This window comes from Phascolarctos cinereus, unplaced genomic scaffold, assembly GCF_003287225.1.
Source record: "Phascolarctos cinereus isolate Bilbo 61053 unplaced genomic scaffold, phaCin_HiC Scaffold_9;HRSCAF=440, whole genome shotgun sequence".
Classification (NCBI taxonomy): Eukaryota; Metazoa; Chordata; class Mammalia; order Diprotodontia; family Phascolarctidae; genus Phascolarctos; species Phascolarctos cinereus.
This window is the reverse complement of record NW_027556402.1, coordinates 153,812,057-153,818,539: the sequence shown is the minus strand read 5'-3', so window position 1 is coordinate 153,818,539 and position 6,483 is coordinate 153,812,057. Positions and strand designations below refer to the sequence as shown.

The window sequence follows — 6,483 nt, the reverse complement described above, 5'->3', positions numbered from 1 at the left end:
GTTATTGTATAAGCCTAGATTTGGACTTCAGTCCTCTGATTCAAAGTCTAACCATAGCACACTGGAATTATAAAAACATATTCTTAAATTACTTGTAATATATCAAGTTGCATGTATGTGTGTTGAGATTTTTGGATAAAACCTATAACTTGGCACCTGCTCTGCACTTTATAATCTTAGAGAGTTGCCTAAGTATTAAAAGATTGAATAAATTTCCCAGAGTTACACAGCCAGTATATGTGAAAGGCTGGACTTGAACCCAGGTTTAACTAACTCCAAGGCTACCTCTTTATGTATGTGTATATATGAATACTTTCAGACACACATACATGTATGTGTACACATCCATATATAAAGTCAGGAATGGCAGTGGAGGTGATGGAAGATTGAGCAAGGGTAGTCAACAAAGAAACCTTATTTTGAAATCATCATTTATAGCTAAGAAATAGGTGTGTGTGTGTGTGTGTGTGTGTGTGTGTGTGTGTGTGTGTGTGTGTGTGTGTGTTTTGATGGCTGCTATTTCATTTCAGTTTTCCATTTAGAGCTTGGGTTAGATACCCTGTCAAGGTGATAGTCTCAAGCTCAAGTTGCTACTTCAGATCTCCAAGGATTAACCCAATGATAAAAACTGAAATCCTACTCTAGTAGAATTGATGCCAGATTGTGTCCAATTGACTGAGATGAAATAAATTGGCTTTCCATAAAATGACTGCATTGAAAATTGAAGCGTATGATGTATTGTTATAAAAAGAAGGGAGGGGAAGAAATAGGATGAAATTTTTTCATCACAACAAGTCTAGCGATTTAAGAAAAATCTTAGAAATGTAAATTTCATGCTTCAAGGAAATCTTTAATAAATGCTAACCATTCTATTTCACAAGACATACTTCTTCTTGCTGTAGTCATAGGACTTAAAAGCCTGAAAAAATGTACACTACATGTTGAAAGTTAGCACTATATTTTAACCTTTTCTTTGATATATAATTCCATTTTGAAATATTTATTTTCATCTGGTTTCCATTAAAAGAATTCTGGTTGAGAAAAGCAAAATAATGAAAGCAAAATTCATTCATCCTCATTGTAATCATGTGTGCCTGTTCCTCTTCACTAAAATAATGGGAAAAAGGGCTACAATAATGCTCAAGACAATCCACTCTTACCTTGTTGAAATAAGTTTAGATATACAGTATTACATTCAAAACATAGCTCTTCTTTATTCAGACCCAATACTGGCTAATTATACTGGCCTGCAAAGATCTTGTAGTTTAAAAAAAAATAGCAGAACATGTATTAATGCTTTGATTAGAGTCAGTCATAGAAATGCAAACTATTTCAAATCATATGGCCTCAGAGTTCTGCCTGAATCAAGTGGGCCACTGATGCAATGAGAAGGCAATGACAGACCAAACAGCTGCCATGTTGATGATAAACCCAACAAGGACTAGCTATTAGTAGGCCTTGCTATGAGAACAAAAATGTGGCTTTTGCTCCTATGTGGTACCTTCATCAGAGCCACAGTTACCAAATATTTGTAAAATATATCTTCAACTTTCTTCTCTTCCCTTCTCCTTCTCCTCCTCCTTTCAGCAGAAATAATGAAGTTGTTCCTTTTCTTTCCCCCTTTTTCCTTTTCTCCTTTCCTTTTCCATTCCTTTTCTCTTTTCCATCTTTTCCTTTTCCCTTTCCTTTTTCCTTTCCCATTCCCTCTCCTCACCTTCTCTCCTCTCCTCTCTCCTCTTCTCTCCTTTCCATGAAGCCACTATAGGTGAGAGAAGATGACTGCTAGGAGTTTCTGGAGAAGGTCATCTGGAGATGAAGTGCTTTTTGATAGCACTCAATTTTGAATATTTATTTTTCTAGCCAGATGCTAAATTCAACTGTGTCTTTTCTGCTGAAGGATTGGTCTTTTCACTCGTTTAGATGACAGTACCCCCCAAATCAAAGGACTCATTTTGGGCTTCTGGTCATGATATTCCTCCACTTGAACTTTGGACCTCATTACTGCAATCACAATGGCCTTGATCTCATTCCCTCATACTCTAATATGTTCCTTCTAACTTCCACAGTTTTCTTCTTTTCCTTCCACTGTTGGAAATAGTCAGGTATCACCTGTCTTAAAACAAGCAAAATGTACATATGTTCCCCAAATTTTGATGGTTTTATTCTTTCTGCCTAGTCACTTTCCTTTTGACTTCCAAACTCCTGACATTGGTGATCAATGCTCATTGCCTCTATTTCTTCATAAACTCTACTGATTCCTTAAACCCCTTGCCATCTGATTTTCACTCCAAATGCCCTACTGAAAGTGTTCCCTTAAAATGACCTATTGTCTCCTTTCTGCCAAATTTAATGCATTTTCTTAGTCCTAATTTCCCCTCTCTACAGCATTTGTCATTACTGACCCTGTACTACTGAAACATTCTTCTAAGTTTTTGTGATAGATAATTTCTCCATTTTCATCTTCATTTTTTGAATTCTGTACAATTTTTCTCTTTTTCTGACTGTCCCCTAAGTCTGTGACCTTCTTGGCCTTTTTCTCTCTCTCTCTCTGTGAACTCATCCACTTCTTTTGCTATACCTAATACTCTCTTGTTGATGAGAATGAGAATGGACACCAAAGGACAGATTGAAGTGTCATTGGGAAAGAAGAAGTAACAGCACTTATGAGTGATGACTGATTGAAGGTGAGAGCTGAGGGAAATGGAAAAAGACTGAACTTTGGGCAGTTATCAGGACAATACTCACCTTTAGGGAGTTGGAGAAGAGGTCATAAGGCACAAGGGTCTATATCACACAGGAAAGAGGAGACTCAGGATATGGTGTTTTATACAAGATACACTATACAAGTCATGAGGGATTTCAGTTAAGATGGGATGAGGGAAGGTGTATTTTAAAATGCTTCAGAGAGATCAAAGAAAAATGTGTTTGGATTTCATCTTTAGTAGGTTATGGGAAACCTTTAAGAAAGGAGTTTTGGAGGAAGGAGAAACTGGATATAATGGGATAAAAGAAGTTGACATTGTTAAGGAAATAAAGAAATTTAGGAGGGAAAAGTAGGACAGACTTAGAATATTAATTATAAGAGGGAGCAGAGTAGATTATAAAGTATTGTCAAGATAAGCCATCCCTGTGAATGTTGGAAGGGAAAGAAGAAGAGGGCAGTAGAAAGGAGAGATTAAAGATGCTTCAGAAGATAGTAGCTAATTGATATGGAAAGGGGTGAGCTCAACAACATAGTGACTGGCAGATCTATGAAACAGGAGGGAAGATATGGGATTTGAGTCTTGAAAGCATAGATTTTTTTTTAATAAGTGGAGGAAATGCAAAAAGGAGGTATCAAGAGATGAATAATAGAATTGTTGAATAGCACTGAACACCCAGCTGAATTCAGTTTTCATGAAATTACAACTGGCCAAGTAAAAATGGCTTCATAACAATTCACATTAATTGTGACCTTTACATTTATATTTGTTGTGGAAAGAAACTTATTCAGCACAAATTTGGGGTAGGGCAAAGAACTACACTGGTGACTTTGTTGGTATAGGGAACTCTTGATTTACCATTTCATCAGTGAAGGTCATCCCCTTATTTGTGCCTTTTATTTCTAAAGAGCTATCTAGAAAACTGAGATTTTTTTAAAGTATTTTTTCCAATTGCATATAAAGATTTTTTTTTTCATTTTTGAGGCCTTTATTTACAAAAGCTTTAAAAACAAATGATGCCTTCCGTTTTGTAAGTAACTTTTCCAAGAAGGACCACCCAGTTAGAGCATTGTAACTCAACAAGAAAAGAACGTTAAAGTACAAGGAAAGAAGCCAACCTGGCAAACAGATAATACGACTTGATTTAAGTGCAGCTAACCATACCATGACTTACCCTCTCTCATCATTTCTGAGGAACGCGTAAGTTACCCATTACTAAAGTCTTCTTCACATGCTCTGTCCTGCTAACATGTAGACTCCTGTCTACATGGCTAAGAAAGAATTTCATGGTTATTCTGGCAATATATGGAAAATGTACTGCAAAGATATGCACACAATAAACAAGCATTACCCTCCTCAGGTGACTTTATTTACTCTAACTTGTCTTGCAGTTTTGTTGTTTTACAACAAATCTCTTAATCATTTTTGTTTTTGTAGCAAGTACAAAAGCATAATCTTGTCTCTTCTAATTTAATTTAGTATAAGACCTAAGGTGACTTGCTGTCTTTGGACTTACTGAATTGTGGAGTCAGTAAACATGGGCTCTGTAAATATGATTCTATCATGGGGGAGGGGAGAAGACAGCCAAGGCGGGGTAAAAGCAAACGAGGAAGGGGATCTAGGCAAAGGTGCTACTGGCGGAAAGCTGCAGTGAAGCACTTCTTCAGTCCTAAAGCCCATTCAGAGACTGATCTAAAATCCAGTGGTCCTGTGAGAGGGACTCCAAAGCCCCAGGAACCATGAGTAAGGGGCTCAACTCTTCAGGAGCCCCTCTTTCCCTTTTGAAGAGCTTTGCCTTTGCAGTGCAGTAAATAGACTGTTTCATGGGTACAAAACAAGAGAATGTTGTGTAAAACTGGCAAATGATCAAAACATGGACAGGCTGACAGCAAGGAAAACCCAAATTTCTACCAAAATGGTGGATCTGAGTCGCATTCTAAAATGCAAAATTTGATGGTCCACAATCTCAAATAGCTAAAACTCTTGCATTCTGGAAAGGACAGACATGAAACAGGGCAATATGTTACAGTCAGCACGTGTTAATGTGGGAATGGGAGAAAGAGGTGTGGGGCACAGACTAAGACCAACTAGTTATGTTTACCAAAAGACTGAGTATGATGGGGATGTTCCCCTTGGCCACACATGTTTGCTAATAGAAAGAATAATTATATAGCCACATTTACCCTGAAGACACTTCTGCTTATCAGGATCTATGGAAGGAATGGTCATAATTAGTACCGAAAGACAGAAGAGAAAAAAGTTTGAGAAGACAGGGTATAAAAAGAAAAAGCCTTATTGTCTACTGTCCAAGGGATTTAACTGGAGCTAACAAGCATATGTGTAGCTCCAAACACCAAGGTCTGTTGTCCATCCATTTCATGTCATGACTGCTTATTGGACTCTTCTTGGCAAACATTCTCCATACCATTCCTCACATAGTAGGAGCCCGAACCACCGCTGTACAAGTGCCCAAAATACTTCGCATCTTCATGTGATCTTCAAAGAACATTTTGCTCATTTTGAAAAAGGCCGTTCCCCTCAGTGAATGAATGAATTGGCTCCTGCATGGTGCTATGGTCCTATCCGCTTCTGCTCCAGCTGTTCAGCCCCTTCCTGCAAGCTATCCTGGAGGTTCTTGCAATTCTCCATGAGGCACTTGACATCATAGATGACCAGAAAGAACAATCAGAGGATCTCTTCTTCAGGCAAGTTAGAGTTGGTTAGGATTTTGATTAAATAGCCGAAGCCATATTAAAAATAATAGCCAAAGTCATAGGGAAATGAAAGCCACTTGACCCCTTCACACAGCACTATGCCTGATGTCATTAAAAGTTCTGCAAAATACTGTCTCAATCCCTTTTTCCTCATGCTTTTTTTTTTTTTTTGGTAGGCAATGTGGTTAAATGACTTGCCCAGCATCACACAGCTAGTAAATATCAAGTGTCTGAGGTCAGATTTGAATTCAGGTCCTCCTGACACCAGGGGGTGTTCTATCCACCACACCACCCACTTTTTAAACTGCATTCCCGAGGTCGTTAGATCTACGGAATCCTGGGCATACATGGCCTCTGTTAAATTAAACTTGAAGTTGAACTGCCATGTTGAAGTTCCTGGATGGTATTCTCCTTGCTCATTCATAAATGTTTATCCAAGCTGAGCTATCTTTAGCAAGTCTCATTGCATCTCAGTAGCTGTTACTGCGAAGTCAGCATTAGTTCTGAATTGTCCAATGGGTCTTGCAAGCACACCTGGAAACTCGGTGTCTATGGCAACATAATTATACCGTTGTATATATATCTCGACGAATTTTCTTCATCTTGTCATCTAGGGGGTAAGCCCAAACTTCACGATTTTTTTGGCTATTATCTACACTCGCTGCTGGCATAGTGGGAACACAAAGGGTTTAGATGCCAACAAGCATCAAAATATTATACTTGAATAAAGAGTCATTTTATAATACAAATTCTCTTATCTTTTATTTTTGTACCTCTGCTAGTGCTGATGTGGTAGTCATATTCCTCCGCTGGGTCCTCGCCATAGAGTCAAGCCTCAGCGGCGGCCCCGTAGACCTAGTCCCGGAGAACAGGGCGCGGGAGGCACGAGGTTCCACCTCTCCTCATGAGTCGGGGAGGCACTGCCATATAAACACAATTTTAATGTTCTTTTTTTAAAAAATTGGGTTCCAAATTTTCTCACTCCTGCTGTCCTCTTCCTGCTCCCTAAGGTGGTAAGCAATCTGATATAGGTTATGTATGTGCAATCATAGAAAACATATTCCTAT

General features: G+C 38.4%; 1 pseudogene; it reads right to left on the bottom strand.

The window, feature by feature from the left end:
• Positions 1-5,083: 5,083 nt before the first annotated feature.
• LOC110210572 (CCR4-NOT transcription complex subunit 7-like) lies at positions 5,084-6,087 on the bottom strand (annotated as a pseudogene).
• Between the last annotated feature and the right edge of the window lie 396 nt (positions 6,088-6,483).